General features: G+C 32.4%; 1 long non-coding RNA gene across 1 annotated transcript; it reads right to left on the reverse strand.

Annotated features, from left to right (window-relative positions):
* Nucleotides 1–10939: 10939 nt before the first annotated feature.
* Nucleotides 10940–15173, reverse strand: LOC139525952 (uncharacterized). Its single transcript, XR_011665061.1, has 3 exons — nt 14881–15173; nt 12225–12317; nt 10940–11473 (listed from the first exon to the last, which is right to left on the reverse strand). It is a non-coding gene; the product is annotated as an uncharacterized lncRNA (long non-coding RNA).
* Nucleotides 15174–17946: the final 2773 nt, after the last annotated feature.

Here is a 17946-nt window from a genome sequence, read left to right on the forward strand (position 1 = left end):
TGATGACACGTGCTGCACAATCCCACACATTTCAACGAACAAAAAAGTCACTATTGAATAGACTTTATCAGCTGTTTATAGACATCTATATGCATTTCATCCCCTAATGTCAGTCATGATAACACTAGCATTAACAGTCGAAACCGTGTATTCGCGAATTCTGTCTTTCGCCTGCTATGGATGATTGTATACAATATTGTATATTAGGGGTTTACATTATGGACGATTCCATATAACATTGTAGTTCAGGGGTTGTTTACATGTTAAGTCGTATCTGGTATCTTAATAAAAACAATGTACATTATTTCTACATATTTGTATATGTTGAACAGTTCTTCTTCTTCTTCTTCCTTTATAGTACAGGCCTCCCAGGGGAGTATTATCGTACTGTTTTATGTACATGTTCGATGTGAGAACAACAAATGTGCGGTAAGTGCGGATTATCTACAGTGAAAACGGTGATTTTTAAAATAACGATAAAAACAAGGTTGTACATCTATCGAAGCTGGACCACTTGCACACCCCTTTTGAATGATTCAAGGGTTGTGCAGCTTACTATGTGTTGTGACAGTCCATTCCAGATTTTGATGGTATCTGGGAAAAACGAGTGACGATAAACTTGAGTAAGTTGAAGGAAACAGCTCAATTTCATGATAATTTGGTATACAGAAACATGTCACATGACAAGTTTTTTGTACAATTTTGGTGTGTATAAATGACCTAAATTACAGCCCTGAAATTCTTGGTGCATTTAATGAGGGGGGAAAGGAGGGGTTTACTCTTTAACGGATTTACTGTACGCATGTAAATACTGGTGTATTTTTTACACCGTACTCTGACAGCTCGATTTGCCTTGATTGGAAGAATATATTTACAGACAGCTATAGTATAGATGAAGCAGCTGTATTTAGACATGGCATTTACCTGTGAATTCCCAAAATACAATGCTGACATGGAATTTACCATCAATTTGGAATAAGCATGATAGTCATACTGTCATACACCTCAATATTTCTTTTTTTGAACCAATATTTCTTTATAAATGCATATAGTATGAAATGTATAGTTTAGCAATGATTGTGTATATCCCTCCTGTAAATGTGCTTTAAATTTTGGTGTATCTATTTGGTATTATTCATTTATTTAAAATATTTTACAGAAATGATCCTACAATTGTCATTTTTGGAAAATGACGCAGTCATTGTTGATTGATTGATTGATTGATTCTCTTTATTTCCTCCAATATACTGAAGATTTACATTTTTAAACACAAGTATACTAATTACAATAAATGAACAACATATTATTACAAACTACAATTTAAGCACACACGTGCACACAAAAAAGAAAAAAAGAAAAAAAACATTTTACATATATATACAATATATATGTATAATATATCTACATGTTACATTTGTTTGATGCAAATAATTTAGTGACCAAAATTAAACCTATGCTCAGATAATTCGCCTTTAAATTTTCCGTACAGATGAAATATATGATCTGCCAAGCAACACATCATGTTTCTCCAGTTGTCAGAGTTCACAGGGTGTCTTCAACCTATGCCAACATTTGATAAAAAATATATTCAACCTATGCCTACAAACAAAATACAATAGGTGTTGTTATAACAATTTCTAATTAATGAAAGGTAAAATACAGTCAGTATATTTAAGCATTAAATATTACTCTTTAAAAATTCAGAAACAAAAATGAAGTATTTGCAAAATTGAGTTGAAGTAAAAATTGAATTATTAGAAGTAAAAAAATAAGACTAAATTTCGAAAAAATTAAAGACAGAAATATAACAATACTTGAGAAAAAAAGAGACAAAATGCTATTTCAAATATGAAAAAAAAAAATTTTGGTTCATTTATAGGCAGTAACTCCAGTGGGATAGTGCACCAATTTTATGCCCCATTTATGGGCATTATGTTTTCTAGTCTGTGCATCCTTTCGTTCATTCGTCCGTCCGTTCGTTCCGCTTCAGGTTAAAGCTTTTGGTCGAGGTAGTTTTTGGTGAAGTTAAAGTCCAATTGTCTTAGAACTTAGTACACATGTTCCCTATGATATGATCTTTCGAATTGTAATGCCAAATTAGAGATTTCCCCCCATTTTCACGGTCCACTAATTATAGAAAATGATAGTGCGGATGGGGCATCCGTGTACTGGGGACACATGCTTGTTTAATTTTGTTTTAGTTTAGAAAATTCGAGCACTCCATGTTTGTTTTTATTCATTATATTGACTTGAAAGATTAATGGTTAAATTTTGTGCCTCTAATTTAGAACTCCATCATCCGAATTGATAATTAGATAAAAATAAGATAATTTGCAAAATTGATATAAAAAATCAGTGATTTTTTTTTTTTATATAAACAAACTCCTTTGTGACCATCTTTAAAAAAATATTCAAATTTAGGACCACTTTGTGAAACCCATTAAGGACAACAATATGCCGTTAAACCGTCCTAAGTAAAGACATGTCTTACTCCTGATATATTTTTGTGAAACCTGCCCCAGAGACTCAAGGATAACAACATGACACCATTTGATTATGCAGATGCAGCACCATATCTTATAGTATGACTTCTGAGACAATCATATTAATAGTGAAATTTGTCTTAATCTCTGTATGTGTTAATAAATTAATAAAAAATATATTTTACATGAGTCAGTATTTATGAAATACACGAGTTTCAAAAGTGTTGTATGCCATTGTATTAGAAGAAATCTATTTTACATATAATTTAATATTTTGATCATTATATATTTATATAATTCATGAGAATGACACTGATAAATAGATATTTAATATTACTACTGTAGATGATTGTTCCTTTAATAAAAAATATAAAATCCTTTTTCTCCCCATTAATATTTCATTATATCAGAGACATATAATGAGATCATATAATGTCTCTGATTATATTAAATTAAATAAATTCTAAACTTATTCCTTCATGAAATACAGATCCTCAACACACACAAGAATACATTTCATTAGTACTTATAAAAGAAATTGTATATTTAGTATACTTCAAAGCTAGGTTTAAACTGGTTGTATATTGATTAGGCCCTAATTGATTTATATTTTTATAACATTTAATCTGTAACAAATAATTCAACCTATGCCAACATTTTTTCACACAATTTCATACCTAAATATCAAAATGTTGGCATAGGTTGAATGAACCGTTCACAGAATGCATAAAATCTGTAATGCCACCAAGTAAAGCTACGATTATATCACTATCACCTTGCTGAAAAAAGCGTACAGATTCCTGGACCGGTAAAACGTCAACAATTCCGTAAAACATGTTATTTCTTACATCCAATAGTTTTTCACAGTACAAAATTAAGTGTTGAACAATATCTGTGGAGTAACATCCACATAAAGAGCACTGACCATCCTTTATTGGTATTGAGCCCAGTTTCACCATGACTAATAATTTAGTATTCAAATGCGGATAGACCACGGCAAGACGTAAAAGTCTGTGAATAGATAGTCTGTTTTGTATTTCATAGTAACGACAAAGTTCTGGTCGACTCTGTATAGCTGACTTCCAAATATTTTCTTCTCTGATTTCAATCGATTGATTAACAATTTTGGACCATAGTTTTTTATCCGGGATATACAAATCATCCATGTAACTTTCAAGAAAGGAATGCATATCATATTTAATCAATCAGAGTTTTTATTAAGTCATATGTTATTGAACGTTTATCGGATTCGCCAAGCAAAAGTTGACTGAGACGTAGAGTAAAAACTTGTTTATGAGTTGTATTGGATTTAGCTCTGAACAACCGTCCCAGAAACAATAACTTGAATTTATCGACGAGTCCTTGTATAGACCATAGCCCGACAGAACTTGTACATGCATCAGTTGGCGACCGTTTATCTAGGCCTAAAACAAATCGCACAAAGTATCTTTGCGTTTGCTCTAACATTCTAGTTTAAGCAAATGTTAACTGACCCCAAAGCTCACACGAGTAAAGTGCAGTTGGTAACACAATACGTTTCCAAATAGTAGTGTTTGTAATAGAGTTCATGCCGTTCCGATTAAGTCATATACCGTAGAGAGAATGTAAATTCATTTTCATCTTTTTGCACGCCTTTTCAGTACGGTCGTGTGGTTTCATATTGCTATCAATCAAAGTTCCAGCATAAATAATACTTTGCTTCATAGGAACCTTTGTTTCACCCAGACAAAATTCATTCTTTGTCTCATTATATTTTATAGTAGATTTTGATGGTTTAAAAAGAAGGTGACTGCTCTTAGTTGCGTTGTATTTCAACCGCCATGTATATGCATATTTATTCACAACATTCAACATTTGTTGTAAACCAGATTTTGTGCCACTAAGTAAAGTGGTATCGTCCGCTAGTAAAATTGTAGGTATATGTATGTGTCCAATCATTAACCCACAATTTGTTTCTAATAGTTGAGTTATTAAATCGTTGATAAATAACGCAAATAGCCACGCTGACATAACTCGACCTTGACCTACACCTTGTTTTATTTGAAACACCTGACTATTCAAACGGTTATATTGTACATGTGCAGTTGCTGTCTTATATGACAAATGTATTATTTTCCACATTTTACCGGTAATTCCAGCATTCCACAATTTAAACAAAAGTCCGTCTTGCCATATACGATCAAATGCCTTTTCGTTGTCTAAGAAGATTGAAAACACATATGAGTAACGTTCGATATAGTACCTAATTGATTCCTTTAATGTAAAAATAGCAGGAATTGATCCATGTTCTTTGACGAATCCAAATTGTAAGCCATGAGGTACAACATTGTTAATATTTTCCAAAAGCTTTTGAATACGAGTCAAAAATATCTTTTCTTTTTTATTTAGGGGGTTCACTATACACGCAAATTTTTATTAGTCTTCACTTCAAGGTTAATCGAGCAAATTTTATTAAATAAGGCTTTTTACAGTTTTTTTTACTTTACTACGGGCTCATAAGGATCTAAAATTTGAATTAATTGCTATGTTCACAATAGACACAGCAATATTATTCTACGTATTTCACCTGTATCGGTTTGGACAATTCCATGGACTATTCCATACACACACCATTATGCTTAAGGGGTTTTCATATGTCATGTCAAGATGATATAGGCTATTTACCGTTGTTTGCCAAAAAAAAAAATCTGGTAAAGTCACTTTTCTGAAAAACCAATATTAATATAGTTAACATATTTATATATTTAATCTAACTGTGTTCATTGACCCGAATGTTTTAATGACAACACACACCTAAAATTCGTTTTGGTCTATTCCATGACATTTCCGCGGGAAATATTTATCAGAGACTTAATTTTAATGGACGTTCATTTGGAAAATTTTACTATCTATTTTATGTGAACAATTGTCATATGTGTTTGTGTTTCGTACATTTAAAAGATCAACGTTATTTAAATTCCGTATATCTTCATTTGACATCAGGTTTGTACGCATTTAGTCTCTTCTCTAGTCTATAATCTAAACTGAAGGCCGCGAAGGGACACATGTCATGATGACACGTGCTGCACAATCCCACACATTTCAACGAACAAAAAAGTCACTATTGAACAGACTTTATCAGCTGTTTATAGACATCTATATGCATTTCATCCCCTAATGTCAGTCATGATAACACTAGCATTAACAGTCGAAACCGTGTATTCGCGAATTCTGTCTTTCGCCTGCTATGGATGATTGTATACAATATTGTATATTAGGGGTTTACATTATGGACGATTCCATATAACATTGTAGTTCAGGGGTTGTTTACATGTTAAGTCGTATCTGGTATCTTAATAAAAACAATGTACATTATTTCTACATATTTGTATATGTTGAACAGTTCTTCTTCTTCTTCTTCCTTTATAGTACAGGCCTCCCAGGGGAGTATTATCGTACTGTTTTATGTACATGTTCGATGTGAGAACAACAAATGTGCGGTAAGTGCGGATTATCTACAGTGAAAACGGTGATTTTTAAAATAACGATAAAAACAAGGTTGTACATCTATCGAAGCTGGACCACTTGCACACCCCTTTTGAATGATTCAAGGGTTGTGCAGCTTACTATGTGTTGTGACAGTCCATTCCAGATTCTGATGGTATCTGGGAAAAACGAGTGACGATAAACTTCACTGTTATTTGAGTAAGTTGAAGGAAACAGCTCAATTTCATGATAATTTGGTATACAGAAACATGTCACATGACAAGTTTTTTGTACAATTTTGGTGTGTATAAATGACCTAAATTACAGCCCTGAAATTCTTGGTGCATTTAATGAGGGGGGAAAGGAGGGGTTTACTCTTTAACGGATTTACTGTACGCATGTAAATACTGGTGTATTTTTTACACCGTACACTGACAGCTCGATTTGCCTTGATTGGAAGAATATATTTACAGACAGCTATAGTATAGATGAAGCAGCTGTATTTAGACATGGCATTTACCTGTGAATTCCCAAAATACAATGCTGACATGGAATTTACCATCAATTTGGAATAAGCATGATAGTCATACTGTCATACACCTCAATATTTCTTTTTTTGAACCAATATTTCTTTATAAATGCATATAGTATGAAATGTATAGTTTAGCAATGATTGTGTATATCCCTCCTGTAAATGTGCTTTAAATTTTGGTGTATCTATTTGGTATTATTCATTTATTTAAAAACATGATTTTATCATATTTTACAGAAATGATCCTACAATTGTCATTTTTGGAAAATGACGCAGTCATTGTTCCATAACTGCCGACCTGAACTTCATTACATTGCTCTGCCTACCGCGCTTGGTTTCGTATTTCCTATTTTCCAAACAAACTGGAATCTGCCTGTGTTATCATTGTGTAGTATTAAACCAGCCAGGACCCAGTTTACACTGGTTTTTGCTTGTATTCCACTACACTCGAACAAAGTGTTGTAGTTTGACGGGAACCAGTTTTAGAATTTGTAAACTACAAAACGTAATCGGTTATTGTTCATTCCGTTTTGGTGTTTCATACCGACTTATATGGTTTGAATAAGCTTAAGACCATTCAAACATTAATGTGATAGGTATATTAAAGATTGTTTTACAAAAGGATTGAACTGTTTTACTTTCAAAGTCGTACTATAGGGATATCTGTCATATACGTTTCCACTCTCACCGGTTAATTTCTTCTTTTACACGTGCTTTTGAAACTTCCTGTTTAATCGCAAGTTTTAAAATTGTTTTTGAGTGAATTAAACTTATTTTAACAATCATGAAGCGTTCCAGAATCATTTTAAAGCAGTTTCTTCTTCTCTTTGGTGATGGAAAATAGGTTTTCTCAAGAAAATACCGCAAACGATCGCAGAGGAATTGAAACGTACAAGTCAAGTCGGCACCTGGTTAAATTGGCATCTAGTCAAATCGGCACCTATTCGACGTCAATTCGGCATCCAATAATATTTGATATAATATTTTCTATTCAATTAATTAATTACTGTTACCAAGTACATAGTGAATATGTTGTTGTGTATTTTGGTAAACCACGAAACGAAAGTGAATATGTAGTGTATAAAGGTAAACAACGAAGCCCTTACCAAAGCTGTTGTTTTAACAATTAGACAATTTGTGTAATTGTAAAAACAAGTCAATTATTAAAATAAAATGGAAAACTATGAGTCCCTTTCAATAAATCAAACTTTCATGCCAAATAATTAGCAAATTTAAGGTGTTTGTTTTTCAGTAAAGTTTAAACAGCATTAAACCAACAATCCTGTAAAATGCTCAACTGGTTAAAATAATGCAGAAAAATACACAATATCTCATGTATTAGTCCAAATAATTATGACGTCTGGCAAGGCTATTTCATTATTTTTCTGGGACGCCTTCCTACGACGTTCAGGTGCCAATTTAACTAGGTGCCAGTTTGACTAGAATTCTTTGACAAATGTTTGAAACTATCTGAGTTTCATTAGACCTTTGATAGCAGTAACAAAAAGATTATTTACTTAATCTTTTGTGGGAGAAGGGGGTTCAGACTGTGTGGCATCAGGTCTGTTTGTGCCCAATACATTTTCGCACCCTACACGTTCGCACATTCACACTCTACTCATTCACGCCCAATTTTAATTCAAATTCAAGTTGAATAATTGGAAAATTATGGTTGTTGTTTTAAATTGCTTTGGTGTAAATACTGAATGTATTAAAGCTTGGTATGAGTAAAACATTGAAGATTTTAAAGGAAAAAACACAAAAGATAATTGTTTTTAACAGCTTGGTCCCATTGATCTGAAACAACGAAACAATAAAACATAGAAACCAAAATATAGCAATCCACTAATATAACCAAAACATGATAAAATTTATTCAACACGCAGAAACAAACATAGTCAGAATCTCACTTCATTTTGAAACAAGTCAATGAAACAAGTTATAGCAATACACTAACCAAAACATGATTAAGAGTTATTCAACACAAAATAAAACGTTGACAAAATACCACTTTATTTAGAAAGGATTATTATTATTTTTAACAATACCTTATCCAAAACATAATTAAGATTTATTCAACACAAAAAAAAAATTGCTGTCTCACTTTATTTTGAGACAATGACAACAATTATACTTATAAGAAAACACTTGCTTACATAGTTATTAAACACAAAACCAATTAAGATTGGGTGTGAACATGTAGGGTGTGAAAGTGAAAGAGGTGAAAATGAGTGGGCGCAAACGTGAATGGAAGCGAACGGACTCAGATTCAGACTATGTACCAGTGAGAAATATACAAGCCTTTCTACGGTATTTATTTGTACAATTCAGCTAGTCTTGACCTATTCATTTGTCTTAAAAAAAACAGCCAGTTGTCACCTTCACTTCACACACACACACATATACGAATATCAATTATATGCTTACGATACATGTTGCATTGTTAAACTAATTATGGTATGTGAAAATCAAGACTTGCATAAAAACTATCCCAATATTAGAGACAGTGGCGTCATTTTTCTTCAGAGCTTTCAGCTCTTTGATTTTTGTTTATCTGTCTGTTTTGGTGTGATAAAAAGGCAGCTCTTAAATTGCCATGTTCAGTCATGCAGGGGACTTATTGAAATAAGTGATTTTTAAATCACTTTTTTTAGTAGAAAATTCAATTTGCAAGGTTTAGTCACAAATAGGGATTTTGTAGTTTTTCAAAACTTAAAACAAATAGATTTAAATGATATCTTTTATTTAGTACATTTACATTTAAAAAAAACACACTATTTGCTACTTTTAAGTAGCAAGGTGTATGCCTTTGATGCTATCATTTAGCTGAAAATTCTATTTTAGTTAAAAAAATGCTATAATAATGGCTTTACACATTGAACTGATACTTTTTTAAATGATTTTTCCCAGCAATGGGAGTATTTTTCCTGTGAAGTTCAAGGTTTCATCTTTCAGATTATGTAATAAAATTCTACTGTTTGCGATAAAAATATTCACTGTTTAGGGGTGTTGAAATTAGGTCTTACATAGTTGATGCGTATCGGATCCGTGATTTGTATATATTTCAATGTTGCTCTCGGTAAGGCCAAAAAAATAAATGTTAGTTTACGGGTACCTGACCGATCCTATTTTGAGCACCCACCCTAAGCCATTTTATTGCCGTCGTAAGAAATAATCCAATCATTATAAATAGGGGAACTCTCGCCCCATGGACAACTCGGACCATGCAAGACGGACCACACAATTCAAAATCATGGTGCAAAAAATAAAATGAACAAAATAATTAAAAGAAAATACCGACCTACCTACCTACCCTACATATTTTAATGATGTAACCTTAAACAGACATGTTAGTTTTCTCGTTTGAATTGTTTTACATTGTCTTATCAGGGCCTTTTATAGCTGACTGCGGTATGGGCTTTGCTCATTGTAACATGTACAACAATCAAACATCAATCCACACTAAACTGAATGTAATTGAAAGACATCTAGGGGTTGATATCAGAGGCGGATTTAGGGGGGGCGGGCCCCTGCTTTTTGAGAAAAAATTTGGTTGCTTGCATAGGGAATGGCTGAATCGTGACTGGAGCGAGCCCCCAACAGTCTCCGGGACAAGTTTGCAATTCCGCTGAGTGCAAAAGTTGTCACCTTAATTTTTGGAGTTAATTCAAAACAAAGTTGATAACTTGGTTGGTATTGGTTCCCTAATATTTGTCCTAAAAAATTTTGGCTCTAGCACCACTGTTGAAAAAGTTATGCCCCTTTTTTCAACAATTTCCTCAGAGGAAAAGTACTTTTCCTCAAGGGAAATCAAATTTCCCTGAAGGAAAAAGATTTTTCCTCAAGGGAACTTGTTATTTCCTCAAGGGAAAAAGATTTGCCTTAGGGAATTTGCTGCATAATTATTTCCTTCGAGGAAATTCTATTTCCTTAGAGGAAATTCGTTTTCCTTAGAGGAAATTCTTTTTCCTTTGAGGAAATTTGCAGCTTCAAATTTTCCTTCGAGGAAATTTGCAGCTTTAAATTTTCCTTTGAGGAAATACTTTTTCCTATGAGGAAATTTGTAGCTTAAAATTTTCCTTGGAGGAAATACTTTTTCCTGTGAGGAAATTTTTGACAAACACTTTTCCTTGGAGGAAAATTCAAGACAACAAATTTCCTCTGAGGAAATCATTGTTCTTCAAATTTCCTCTAGGGAAATTTCTGAACATCAAATTTCCCTTAAGGAAATGTTTTTCCTCTATGGAAATCTCATAACAGTACAAACAGTATTAATATATTTTCTCCTAGACTGAATTATTGATACAAAAGATAATTAAAACTTTAATTTATTACTGTAATACAAATTTTCATGGTGAGTATTTAACATAACAAAAACAAAAGGCTGACTGTTTATCATGTTTAAGACAATACAATAATAAGCAAAATGCTATGAATATCATACCTTTTGTGATGTTATTAATATTGTGCTCATATTTGAATATAAAATAAAATAAACACTTTTCATGTCAAATTAACTTGTCTTCTGTTTCAGCTGCTGTGTATTCGACCCCCTACATAACAGTTCAGTGCATAAATAATTCAATCCAAAAGACATCTTCCTTCAATTTGTTGAATACATTTTGGCAACATGTTCTTCAAACATCTTCTTTGTATATTTGATATGATGGAGCCATGTACATGAATGGATAAAGCGACAACAAACATGACAAAGATGCTATTATTTTTCTTAATTTCTCCATAATCCATCAGTGAATATGAATGTAGGTTGTTACATTTTACACAATTGTGTTCTTTGATAGTACTCCATTTTATTTAAAGCAATTTTGTAGGATTTTTTTCTATTTCTTTTTCCAGAAAAACACACAGTTGAGTTCATTTCACATTAGTAATCCAATTAGCACATTATGTAGAAAAGTATTAACAATTAAAATTCCTCTTCAGTATAGACCTGCAGGACCTGTTGATGATCATAAAAACCAAGATATCTGACCTATAAATACACAAAATAAAAAAAAAATGTTATAAATTGAGAAAAAAAACAGCAATATAAATAATCTTATTTTATCATGTTTTAATGAACATTTTGAGAAACTTTCTTTTGATATTCTTACTTGTCATGCTTATGAGTTCTCTTATTTCAGTGCTTTGTGTTCAAGATTTAATATTCTTTGTTTAGTGCCTTTGAACATGTTGAACTAAATTGGATTGTTTAAATCGTTATATGTTGAGATCTTTAATAAATGACCTATAAGGGAAGTGTTTTCTCATTATTGAAGGCAGGCCCATGATTGGCCTTTAATTTCTTGCATCCGCTTCATTGAACTCTGGTGGATAAGTCACTCATTTACCATACCATATTTTCTTATTTTTATATGAGTCATCATTCAAAGGCAATTTCTTTTATTACTGTAATTCAGAAATTATCCGAACTTTTTAGTAATGTGAATAATGTGACTGGGTGAGTATCGCAAAAATAAGAAATCATATTTTGATAACAGAAACATATATATATATATATAAACGAGTCTAAATTGAAAACTACGTTCAAACCTATGATTGCGTTGGATAAAAACCGCAATTTATATATATATATATATATACGAGTCTAAATTGAAAACTACGTTCAAACTATATATATATCATGTAACTATATAGATCTTTATGCAGATTTTTTTTGTAATCACAATAAGTTGTCCATTCCCTGAAAAATCTGAATTTACAGTATATAGAAGTGGTCTTACCATTTAGGCCTTGTTGTATTCTGTTTATCTTGTTTTGCGCTCATTTCTATTGTAACTGTTTATATTTTTCATTATTTTTCTATATTTCTTGTCCTATAAAACATAAAAAGGGTAAAAACTATTATTAAACATCAGTTTGTGTTTTTCTTTATATGCAGTTATATTTAAAAAGAATGGAATATTTGTGCTATTTCATTTCACAAATTTTTGCCAGTCATGACTTTCAAAGACTTTCACCCAGGTCAATAGTTTAAAAAACAAGCATGACAAGCATTCCCATACTTTTTCTTTGTGTTCGTACTAATTTTTCATAAATTTGACAAAAAAGACATGGTGATTCAACTATTCTATAATTTGTTTCGCTTGACTACGTTAAACTCTGAAATATTGTTAACAGTATATTCTGTATGTGTCTCACTCGTCAAAATTTCAAATTAATATATAAATAACCAATAAAAATGCTATGCATGGCTCAGCTTGATAAAAACGTACAGGTTGAACCCAGAACAGTTGGGGCAAGTATGGACACAACATTCAAGCTCAATACAACCATGACAACTCTGAATTTTAAATTTTTATTGTGATTCAATAGTTGATGCAGCATAGGTTTCTGACACAGAATGAATGTGGTCCAAATACTTAAAAAATTTTAAATTGACAATTAACCTCTAAAATGGCCCAATATTCAAAATCTCAATACATGGTTAGATGCAGCATATCAACATGATCAAAGAACCCCAATAATTCATTTTTTGATGAAATCAAATAAATTTAAATTTTGGACCCTTTGGAATTCAATGTGGACCAATTTGATAATGGCCAAAATATAAAAATCTTAACGAATGGTTAGATTCAGCATATCATAGAGCCCCATATAATCAATTTTTGTTGAAATCAAACAAAGTAAAATTTTGGACCCCGATTTGGACCAACTTGAAATTTGGGCCCATAATAGAAAAATCTAAGTAAATATTCAGATTCAGCATATTAATCTGAACACCAAGAATTTAAATATTGTTAAAATCAAAATAAGTTTAATTTTGGACCCTTTGGACCTTAAGGTAGACCAATTTAAACAGGACCAAAAAACTAGGAATCTAAATACACAGTTAGATTTGGCATATCAAAGTACTCCAATCAATTAATTTTCTATAAAATCAAACAAAGTTTAATATTGGCCCCTTTTGGCCCCAAATTCATGTAATTCCTAAACTCTGAACAAAAACTCTGGTCACAAACCTTGTGTTTGAATTTCACAGATTTCTATTAACTTGTACTAAAGTAATTAAGCGGAAACTAAATGTCCTGGGACAATGACGACTACACGATAAAATTGAGAATGGAAAAAGGGAATGTGTCAAAGAGACAACAACCTGACCATAGATTCGAGGGTTGGAATCCTTTTCTTTTACCGACCAATGCATTTGAATGGGAGATATAGTTGGAACCCCTCTTTACTCATGGTTGGGACCCCCATTTGAAAATGGCTGCGTCGGCCCCTGAGAAGCATTATAGAAAAATCTATAAGCTTTAACTCAAAATAAGGATCATTTTATTTTTAAAGGGCAGGCACGAATCCAGAGGGGGGTTCAAGGGATTGGAACCCCCCCTTTTTTTTTATTATCAATGCATTTGAATGGGGACATGTAATTGGACCCCCCCTTCCCCTTTTGTCCTTGATTAGAATCCCACCCCCACCCCTTTTTAAAATGACTGGATCCGCCCCTTAAGGGTCTATAATTAAGTTTGACAACATCAGACATACTACTTTATCAAAAATAAATGCCACATTTCATCCAATTTAATTTCATCCCTTACTTGCTATTTCATCCATAATATTTAAAGAAATATAAATTTGGGAGTAGTATGATTTTAATTTGCAAGTTATTAACTATCCAAACTAGAGACCTAATCATGCTAATAGAGTAGATATACTTGACTAATTGAAATAAAACTTGGGGTGACTGGGAACAAAGATTTAAGGGAATAGATGACAGTTTACCTACAATGACTTAGTTTCATAGCAATAGCATACATTAATAAAGACTACATGTATGGTCACTCTTATGTTTAAATTTTGGGTGTTAATTTTTTAATGTTTAAAGCTAACAATTTCAACTACATACAAGTATCAAGATTTGATCCTACATTATTTAAATATTGAAAAAAATAGCTTTTTAAATTTGGATCTATATATTATTGTGTATGTCACATGGATGTATTTTAATATAAAGCATCTGAAAAATCATTAGCCGTCTCATATTAATTTCAGTTCTTCAAAAGGCAAATTTTTATGAGCTTATGCTGATAGCTTATAGAGATTTATTATTAAGGAGAAATCCCTGCCCCCTTTTTGTGTGAAAAAATGTGTTGATTATATAGGGAATCACAGAAACATGACTGAGGCAAGCATCCCCCATCTGAACCCCCCCCCCCCCCCCCCCCCCCCAAATGAAAAGTTCTGGATCCGCCCGTCAACCTTTCACTCAGGTCATTGGTGAAGAGTTGTCACACAAAATAATTGATACCAAATGTTCATTTGAATATGTTTTTAGCCAGTGTAGGTGTAAGTCAGTCAGGAGGCAACCATTTGATTTGTAGGGTGAAAAATGTGATTAATCTTGCTTGGTAAACTTGTGCTATAAATAAAAATTACCAATCCATTAAAAAATCCGTGAGCTCAATCTCATCCAGTGAAATAGATTATTGTCTGTTTTCGAAGTTATATGGAAGTAAGTTAGTAGTGCAGATAATTATGACGCATTGCAAGGCATTTTTTCTGAGGAGAAGTGTAGAATGGGGGAATGGAACCAATAAATTGATCGGATCCGAAATGTTCTTCCCAGTAAAGGAGCACCGATTATTTTGTAGGTAATTATTATTAGTGTCGGTGGTCTCACAAGTAAATCAGAGTGAATATTGCATGCACATTAAAATTAGCAGAGAAGAGACAATTATCAACTTGTGTTTTAATTCATTTTCTCGCAGTTATTTACGGTAAATCAGCTATATAGACATGTAGGAAGATGTGGTGTATGTATATATAACCCAAAACAGGTGTTCGGTTCTAGTATATATATAGTGGCTATAGTATATGACTTTTAAATAACAATTATCAATTATATCTGTATTCTGTGGCGGGTCGAAGGGGATGGAATCCGGGGTTGGACTCCCCTAGCTTTTTGTGAGCATTCATTGCATAAATGATAATCTCGGGAATCCTCTCAAGTTCCTATATACAAGGTGATAGGACGTTCCGTTGGAATATGTTACCTGTGCATCAGGAAAAGTTTTAATATAGGAACCTTAAAAATATGTGAACAGGTCGGGAAAAACTCTCTTTTGACACTTAGGTATTGCACTGTTGCATTACACACCAATCAAAACGCAAACAATATGGGAAAAGATAAAATTTTAACCTACACAATATATGAATAAGGTATACACTTTTGAAATCTAAATTATATGAAAAGGGTGGGGTAACAGAAACCCAGCGGCAATGACACCCCTTATTTAATGCCGACATGTAGTTGGAACCCCCTTTATCATGGCTAGATCCGTCCATGATTTTTCATGTAAATCAAGCCCCGGGTATTTGTTGGCATAACGGTAACCACGAAAAAGGGGGGGGGGGGGGTTGGCTAATTCAAAGCACGAGGAATTATAAATATACAATTCAGTGCATGGAGGAATGGGAATTAAAATTGTCTCTTCACGATGATCGAAAAAAGTATCTTGTACGTTATTTTCATCATCTTGTCTGAAACACTCTGAATAATGAGCTTCAAGGCGAAAACAAGGCATGTGAAATACTAATAACATACACTTCTTTTTTTATACGTTGTATGGACAAACCCATAAATCTCTCAAAAAAATTGCTTGATTCATGTCATATCAAATAAATTACAGCGCGGAAAGGTAACTTTAATTTAATATCAAACCTAAAATTTTTGTTATATTTTTCAATAAATTTAAAAATCTTAATTAGGCATGCGTGAGTTCCATTATATGAAACCTACACAGATTTCTATAAAACAAATAAAAAATTATAAATACAGTTTTTCAATTCTTTCCGGCATAGATTAAAAAAATAATCTTTATACCGAGTTTGGTTGAATTATTTCATTTCATTATAATGATAAATCCTTTAGTTCTTAAATTTTTTAATTTTATTCATATTCAATTAAAATGAATTTATCATTTTGTTATCTAACGATAAACTTTTAAATTGAAGTGACATGGTCAGTAACCTAATTAGTTGCATGGCTGATTACCATCTTACAGGTGACCCAGTAATTTTCCATATGACAGTAGCGTGTGCCCTTGGGGTTATATCGGGGTGTGTATAACTTATTTTCTGGGGAACATCCTGTCCACGTGTAGTACTTAGCATATATTGCAACAGATGACATTAAACAAATTTTCTTTGTAGCATCGGAGGCAATTTCATGTTCGACCACACAAAATATTTCACAAAAAAGATCTGATAAAATCAAAAGAAAACGATAAAGAAATATTAACAAATACAGGTGGAATTGAGTAAACGGGGATTCGTGTTTTTATGAGCTTATTTTCAGTGGACAACAACAAATGGAAGTTTTTAACGACCTTGTGTGACCTAAAGTTGTTGATGTTTGTGTCATTTTGGTCTTTTGTGGATAGTTGTCTCATTGGCAATCATACCACATCTTTTTTTTTATATTGACTGGCTATATACACGATATCATATATATAGCACTTGCACGGTCGGTCCAGTGGACATATTTCATACTAGATAACTTATACAGTATAATTCTTTTTATATATATGACAATAATTGTCCGATCTGATACACGTACTTATAATTTATAGAATTTTGAACAGCTTCAAATATATGGGGTCCGTAGAAACACCGCAAATTAAGGACCTCCTTAGTGCACTAAGAACAAAAATGTGCACTAAGGACCTGATGGAATGATACAACTGTCACAAAGGATATGGCATATAGAAATAGACTTTGTAAAAGGAGAAGGTCCGGTAAGACACCTTGTTGGCCCCAAAATATAGCAGTTTTACCAAATTGTGAAAAGGAAACTTTTAGTTATTTTTTGGACAGTAAAATGCTTCTGCTACATAAATATGGGCTGTTTTTGACAATACATGGCACATATATCGGGTACTAGCACCATAAAGTCATGCTAAATGGCAAAAAACATCTGAAAAGTGACATTTTCCGGCATATTTGGTGGATTTTTCATATTTGAGCTTGAATCGGATCGTTTTTAATGACAAAATCAGAGAAAATCTTCCACATACACTAATAGAATCAAATAAAATAGACACTTAAGTGTTTCAAAAGTGGTCAAAATCTTTCGTCAGATGAACCTGAAATTTGAGGCCAAAATCGGTCCTTACCGCACCTACTCCTTTCATAATTTTAAATTATATCTTTTCTATAATGTTTTCTCGACACGTGCCTCAAAAAGTTGATTGTCACCTTTAGTATAATCGGTAGAAATTCATGTTCGCTCAACCTTGAACCGTGAATAATCTGCTAGTATACTGATTAAACATGTACTAGTATATGGTATTTCAAATTGTTCTCTATTTTTTTTCATTTGTTTGTTTCTGTCGTATTTATTCTGTCTGCTATATTTTTTCCTTCTAAAGTAATAGCGTATTTTCAACTCTTTTCAGTTTGGGAATTTTTCATCCTTTTAATTTTTAAAAGACAAATAATTGT

The sequence above is a fragment of the Mytilus edulis genome, chromosome 6 (genome assembly GCF_963676685.1).
Source record: "Mytilus edulis chromosome 6, xbMytEdul2.2, whole genome shotgun sequence".
Classification (NCBI taxonomy): Eukaryota; Metazoa; Mollusca; class Bivalvia; order Mytilida; family Mytilidae; genus Mytilus; species Mytilus edulis.